The following is an 8,345-nucleotide window of genomic DNA, read 5'->3' as shown; positions in this document are numbered from 1 at the left end:
TGTCTTGCTAACGACTTTGGCCAACATGTGTGATGTAGAGAAGATGGAGTTTGAAAAAAGTTGTTAATAATTCCTTCAACACAATAACAAGGATGTGTTGGATGTAAAAGTTGGATGTAAAAGGCGCACATGACTCTGTGACGTAGGCTAGAATCATGGCAGCAGTCAATGACGGTCCAGGCGTGGGATTTCTCTCGTGGAAATATGCACATTATCTTTTCCTTTCTATTGGTAATTGGCACAGTGCACTTGTGGCAAGTAAGTAAGCTAGAAGACTGGCAAAGTTATGGAAGAAACACATTAACAAGAGAATTCTGAGTAAAACCAAAGTTACTTTCCCTAGTAACTAGTTACTTTGAAAGTAACGAGTAACTTGAAGTAACTGAGTTACTTTTGAGAGAAGTAACTAGTAATGTAACTAAGTTACTATTTTAAAGTAACTTACCCAACACTGGAGAGGACTGACCCAAGGCTATGAACTGTCTATCAAATAATGATGCTAAAAGTTTGGAAAAGGAGGAAATCTCTTCTGAAAACAAAACACTAATATTTTGACTTTGGACTAACTTTTGTACTTTAAGTACAAAATTAATTTCTTTGCACTTTTTCACAAATTTCAGCCCTGCAATGTTGGCTCCCCCTCCATCTATCTGTGGCATGAATTTTACAGAAAGGCAAGCAGAGACGATAACCCCACTCCCCACCACTGACACATTCACAAACAAAAACAATTCTTCCTCAGCGATTTAACAAGATACATGAGATTAGTATAAAGCATGCTATTTGTGCTGCCTGTCTGCATTCCTTCCCGGGACAAGAACTGCTAAAATATTAGTATAAAATACTGCTACTTTAATTAATAAATAAATCGTTTAAATACTTTTAATAAATACCTACTATATGATTATTTACTATTAGTTGAAAAAGACAAGTGGTGTTCAAGTCACTCTTTTAGGAATGGAAGCCATAACACACTATGAAAGTACATCATTAGACATATCACTGTTTTACTGGAAAACTATGCATTAGATATCAAAAATAAAAATAATTGTGCAGAAAAATGTTCTCCAGTGTTCCACGGATTAAAAACACTACTGCTTATGTTTATACGTACTATATAAAAGTTTTTTGTTTTTTTTAATGAATTAACTTTTTTTTTTTTTGAAATGCTACATAAACACAGGACTAAATTTAGATTTTTCCCATGTAAATCAAAATATATCAATTACAAAAAAACCCCCCAATTAAACAAACAAAAACACACCAAGCTAAATTAAAGGGCTTGAATAGTGAACAACATGGTTAGTTGTCAATATCTACAGCAGGAGTGTTAAAAGATGGCTAAGCTTCTCAGATTCAGTCATTCTCATAGATGCTAATCTGAAAGTGCTGATAGGCCTGAACCTGGACAACTTCTTGTTTTATTAGAGCAGACATCATTGTCATTGTTCCTTGTTATTGTGTTGAAGGAATTATTAACAACTTTTTTCAAACTCCATCTTCTCTACATCACACATGTTGGCCAAAGTCGTTAGCAAGACAAAGCAGACTTTTGGCTAATATGAAATCCACTGGAGATCAAAAACCAGAGCACTGATTACATAATGGAAAACCATGCGAATAGATAGCACAAAAAAACTTTCCTAGTAAGGGTGACAGAGAAAAGCATTGAATGGGAAACTGCCATCTCAGTTTTTCAGGCACCTTAGCTAACCTAGCACTTCGGGCAAAGTTTGTAGTTAGTTTGTTTGTAGTTAGTCAGAAACCACATAAAATCTCTAAACATATGTTGCTGCAGTTGTTTAATTCCTCCAAACTGCTGACCATTTGCTGCTGTATGCTGTGTTAGTTATCCTGCCTGGGTACTGATGCATATTCAACACAGACCCTGTTGGACCCTGCTGCCCTGTTGTCATGACACCCAAACCAACTTTTTACATCAGAATCTTAGACTGATGGTTCTCTAATTTTGACTTTAACCATTACTTTTTTTAAAATCTAACCATGCCAGGGTGCTGGTGCTGCAGTGACCCATGCATTTTGAGTTTATTTTGTATTTTTGTTTTTGTTTGATGTATTAGTAATAGTAAACGCTAGAACAGAACATTTTTCTGTCTTAGTTAGGTTTTAGACTTGTTAATGTTATCATCCGTGTTTCCTTGTTTACGTGTCATTTCCTGTTTCCCATGTAAGTCTGTCTTCTCCTCTGCCCGTGCCTTGTCCCAGTTACCTGTTCCCATCATCCTCTCCCTGTGTTCCATCCCGTCTCCCCAGCCTGGTACGTGTTTCTTGTCCTATTGTCGAGCTTGTGCTGTCACAGTATATGTCTCATTTAATTTCCTTTTTTATTTTGACAGTCTTGTGTTTGATGTTCAGTGTGTTTAGTTTTGCTTCCTCTCTGGCGTCATGTTCATTTGTGACAGCTGTTCCGCGTGTGTTTCCACTTCCCTCATTAACCATCTGTGTATTTAAGCCCTCTGTCTCACTTTTCATTGTTGAGTCATCTGTTTATCTCCTCACAGCGCCACAGTTCATGTCAACAGGATTATCAGGTTTCACGTCTTATTGTCTCCCAGTGTAGGGTTTGTTAGTTCTCATTCAGTTAATGTTATCACTTATTTTCATGTGTTACATCGGCCGCAACAAAGGGTCGCTTTTTAGAATCAGTTTTGCCTCTTGTGTGTTCTGCTTTTGGGTCCACATTACAACACACCGGCTACTCAGCTATAACAAACCAAGTTTTGTTAAAGTTGTTGTTAAAAAAGTACTCAAACTCAAGTGGGGTAGACTGTTTAAAAAAAATAAAGTAAAAATGGTCACATTCAAGAGGTTTCTTCTGGCATTTCAAAGTATGACGGAGCATAAGCAGGGATGAAACTAAATAAGTTCAAGTTCAAATTTTATTCACCACATGCAGTGACAGGTTGCCCTGCAGTGGAATGAATCCGCCCCCCGACCTCACACACACAACACAGCCATCACATGGGGATACAAGTCAGAGAACGGTTGCATTACAGTATAACACTGAAATGTACACTACAATGGGAAAGTACAAGAGGAAAAAAAGAGACCTCTGCTCATGCTGGGCTACAGGAGGACAGCATGAGAACAGGAAACAAAAAAAAACTCCTCTGCACAGAAAGCACATAAATGTCCACAGTACAATATTATAGAGCACGTGACCAGCAACAGGGTTGGGTAGGGGATAAGGAGTAATCCCAGGCAACACAGCAGCCATCCTGCCACTGCGCCGACTCTCCAGCGCGGGCCCGGACCCGCCTCATGTTCCCAGGAGGCAACAAGCATTGAAGGCGTTGGAAGGGGAGGGGGGGGCGTGTGAATGCTTATCAGTGTAAGTGTATGTGTGTGCATGTCCATAGTTCAGCTGAGACAGTGTCCTTCACCCTATCAGGCTAAGTAAACAGTCTGCTAGCCAACCCAGGTGGCCTTGCATGGGAAGGAAAGAATAGTCATCACACAGTCGTTATCAGGGAGTTTTTGTTCGGCTCCAGCCTTGGGCCATGCAGCTGGCGCCATGGTGTCCACATGTTGATGTCGTTGATTTAAATAATGAAGTCTTGGTAAGAAAGCAGTAACAAGTTAAACAACTAACAACAAAATCACTCATACAATTTGAAATGAAAACTGTCTGGTTCTTTGGTAGATTAATAAGTTGGACTGAAAGACTGCTGCCACGCCACCTTCTCAGCCTGTGCTTTGAGTGTTCTGACAGATTGTTCTATAGAAACCTGGCTAAATCAGGATGAATATGTTGACAGAGTAAATTAATATGTTGATCAATGATTAAATTATTTAATAACAGGGACTTAGTGAAATGTGCATTATTAAACACTAGTCAATATTTTACTCATTGTTATTGTTGAGGGTGCTATATTCTTGTTTATTTGGAGTTTTGGGGGATGAAAGGAGAACAGAGGCTGCAGAGAGGTGTCTAAGACTGCAGCTCTGCTTTCTAGTACCAACTCTGGATCGTCATGTTGAACAGAAAACAAAAGCAGTGCACAGTAAACACCGGAGCCCAAGAAAACAGCCCAAACACAGTGCGGTTCAGGGGGCTGACCATGCGGACGGCAACGGCGGCGGGGGAGCAGTTCAGCGGGCCGACCGCGCGGAAGGCAACGGTGAATCGAACAATGAATAGCAGACTGGGCTAAAGGCAACGTAGGAGGCTGGAGTGAAAGCTGAGGTGAGAATGGAGCTAGCGGGGACAGAGGAGATGGAGCTTCAGGAGGCTGGGCAGCTAACTGAGCTTCAGGCGGGGCAGTTTTTGGAAAAACAGTCTCTGAATTAATAGTCTCTGACTGAACACCCTTTGAGCTAGCAGACACGGAGTTAATTAGTTAAACGGAGTTAAACCAGTCTAATGTCCAACTTTTAAAGTCCAACTTTGGGTGTTTGTGCAATTCGATGGAGAAATCTTCAATACAGATTTTTTTAAAAAGAGGATGGGACATGTATCTGATGAAAACAAGTCATATCATATAAGAACCAGGCTGACCTTCTCGCTGTGGGTTCTGTCTGTGTTAAAAAACTTTTCTATTATCTTGATTTTTAACAAGGTTTGATCTTGACACTGCTTGTATTTTCTTTGCCAGACAACCTGCTGATTTTTAGGTTGGTGTGATTAGCTGGAGTGATGCTCAGTTGGTTGCTGGTTACTTCAATTGTCTAGATTTAAAACGTTCTGTCAACCACGCACTGCTGCTATCACCATTTTTGGCTAAAACATAAGGCACTCCATAAATGTCTGAGACAGACAAAGAGGAAAGCTAAACAACCAAAGGAAAAAATTGAATTTTTCACATGGTACAGAAGGTTCTTTGCTATTTGCACACACAGGATATTAAAAGAGAATCAGAGAAGGGCCTCTGGAGTGTAAGGAGAGATGAAATGTGTGTTTATGAGTGTGTGTGGTGTCAGGGCATGCTGTCTTACTGCTGTTGACATTAAGAACTTCCCCTTTATTTAGTATTTAGTATTTAGTATTTATTTATTTATTGTCATTGTCAAGAACAATGAAATTGCGTTTGGGGCTTCCATACAACCCAAAAAAAAGAAGAAAATAATAAATACCCCTTAAAACCCAAGTGTACATATTTAACCCAGTGTGACTCCAATGCAATAAGACAATCCTTAGCAATAATGTTCGTAGAAATTCAGACAAAGACCTGAGAAACATGACAAAATACAACAATGCAACCCATTCAATATTATTGTACTGTGAGATATGATATCAGATATGATAGTTATCTATTTAAGAAAGAGGGGGGGGGCAGGAGGGGGAAGAGAATAAAGATATGATGCACCAATGCAGACCAGTTCATTGCTATTAAGAAGTTGGATATGGTTATTGTCCGTGAGAGGGGGGCAGAGAGTTCAGGAGCCTCACAGCCTGTGGATACAGGCTGTTGGCCAGTCTGGATGTTCTGGCCTGTATAGACCTGTACCTTCTCCCTGAGGGCAGCAGATGGAAAAGGTGGCGCGCAGGGTGATGTTGGTCCCGCAGGATACTGTGCACCCTCCTCAGACAGCGAGTGGGGAAGATATTACTGATCTCTGGCAGACTTGTTCCAATAATTCTGCCAGCTTCCTTCACCACCCGCTGGAGTGCTTGCTGATCGGCCTTGGTGCAGCTGGGGAACCACACTAGAAATCCATACGTCAGAACGCTGCTGATGGCACAGTTGTAGAAGTTCAACATCAGAGATCTGGGAATGTGTGCGCTCCGCAGTCTCCTCAGGTAGTAGAGGCGCTGTTGGGCCTTCCGTACAACTGAGGTGATATGGTTGCCCCAGGACAGGTCCTCGGTCACAGTTACCCCCAAGAATTTAAAACTGCTCACCCTCTCCACCGCCTCACTGCCAATGAAGAGAGGCAGATGGTTGTTATGACCCCTCTTCCGGAAATCTACAATGATCTCCTTGGTCTTTTTGGTGTTTAAGACCAAGTTATTGTCGTGGCACCATGACTCTAGTTGTTGCACCTCTGTCCTATAGTTTGTCTCATCATTGTTGGATATAAGTCCGAGCACTGTAGTGTCATCTGCAAACTTAACAATGAGATTGGACGCGCAGGAGGAAATACAATCATGGGTGAAGAGAGTGTATAGCAGAGGGCTCAGAACACACCCCTGAGGGGCACCGGTGTTGACCACAAGGGTGGAAGAGGTGTTCTTACCCACTCTGACACTCTGTCTACGGTTAGTGAGGAAGTCCACAATCCAGTTGCACAGAGAGGAGTTAAGTCCCAGTTGGTCTCCACCCTGTGAGACAATAGCTGCAACAGGATAATAGACAGGTATCTACTAACTACAAGAACAAGAGAACGGCTTCGAGTAAGGTAGGGAGCAAGGTGAAGAATATATGTGCAAGTTTTTAGGCTTGGAAGGCAAAGTTCACATTAAGAAAGATAGTCTGATGCCATGTGGAGTGGAAGAGAGAAACTGAGTGATTCATCTGGGCCAGCTTTAATAGCCTGGTAGACACGGGTGAGCTTTATTGGCTGACAATCCTCCCATGTCAACCAATCAGTTGACAGTTGACAACCAAAGAGAATAGAACAGAAAGGAGGCCTGGGAATACAGGGAGTGCAGAATTATTAGGCAAATGAGTATTTTGTCTTCATGCATGTTGTCTTACTCCAAGCTGTATAGGCTTGAAAGCCTACTACCAATTAAGCATATTAGGTGATGTGCATCTCTGTAATGAGAAGGGGTGTGGTCTAATGACATCAACACCCTATATCAGGTGTGCATAATTATTAGGCAAGGTCCTTTCCTTTGGCAAAATGGGTCAAAAGAAGGACTTGACAGGCTCAGAAAAGTCAAAAATAGTGAGATATCTTGCAGAGGGATGCAGCAGTCTCAAAATTGCAAAGCTTCTGAAGCGTGATCATCGAACAATCAAGCGTTTCATTCAAAATAGTCAACAGGGTCGCAAGAAGCGTGTGGAAAAACCAAGGCGCAAAATAACTGCCCATGAACTGAGAAAAGTCAAGCGTGCAGCTGCCAAGATGCCACTTGCCACCATTTTGGCCATATTTCAGAGCTGCAACATCACTGGAGTGCCCAAAAGCACAAGGTGTGCAATACTCAGAGACATGGCCATGGTAAGAAAGGCTGAAAGACGACCACCACTGAACAAGACACACAAGCTGAAACGTCAAGACTGGGCCAAGAAATATCTCAAGACTGATTTTTCTAAGGTTTTATGGACTGATGAAATGAGAGTGGGTCTTGATGGGCCAGATGGATGGGCCCGTGGCTGGATTGGTAAAGGGCAGAGAGCTCCAGTCCGACTCAGACGCCAGCAAGGTGGAGGTGGAGTACTGGTTTGGGCTGGTATCATCAAAGATGAGCTTGTGGGGCCTTTTCGGGTTGAGGATGGAGTCAAGCTCAACTCCCAGTCCTACTGCCAGTTTCTGGAAGACACCTTCTTCAAGCAGTGGTACAGGAAGAAGTCTGCATCCTTCAAGAAAAACATGATTTCCATGCAGGACAATGCTCCATCACACGCGTCCAAGTACTCCACAGCGTGGCTGGCAAGAAAGGGTATAAAAGAAGAAAACTAATGACATGGCCACCTTGTTCACCTGATCTGAACCCCTTTGAGAACCTGTGGTCCATCATCAAATGTGAGATTTACAAGGAGGGAAAACAGTACACCTCTCTGAACAGTGTCTGGGAGGCTGTGGTTGCTGCTGCACGCAATGTTGATGGTGAACAGATCAAAACACTGACAGAATCCATGGATGGCAGGCTTTTGAGTGTCCTTGCAAAGAAAGGTGGCTATATTGGTCACTGATTTGTTTTTGTTTTGTTTTTGAATGTCAGAAATGTATATTTGTGAATGTGGAGATGTTATATTGGTTTCACTGGTAAAAATAAATAATTGAAATGGGTATATATTTGTTTTTTGTTAAGTTGCCTAATAATTATGCACAGTAATAGTCACCTGCACACACAGATATCCCCCTAAAATAGCTAAAACTAAAAACAAACTACAAACTACTTCCAAAAACATTCAGCTTGAATATTAATGAGTTTTTTTGGGTTCATTGAGAACATGGTTGTTGTTCAATAATAAAATTATTCCTCAAAAATACAACTTGCCTAATAATTCTGCACTCCCTGTAGAAAAAGGTGGGAAATATGGAATGCACTGGGTATACAATACTCATATTCAAATTAAGATTGAGAGGAGGAGGGAGGGAAAAGAGGCAAATTAGAAAACTTCTTAAATCCGTTAAGTTCAGTTTTAAACAGCTTACATATTTGTACATGGGACAACACATAATACATACACTATATACTGTACTATATTGTA

Source organism: Copadichromis virginalis, linkage group LG9 (assembly GCF_057382275.1).
Source record: "Copadichromis virginalis isolate Kocher_CV1m ecotype Utaka linkage group LG9, C_Virginalis_male_GT1.1, whole genome shotgun sequence".
NCBI classification, from domain to species: domain Eukaryota; kingdom Metazoa; phylum Chordata; class Actinopteri; order Cichliformes; family Cichlidae; genus Copadichromis; species Copadichromis virginalis.
Note: the sequence above shows the minus strand (reverse complement) of the source record.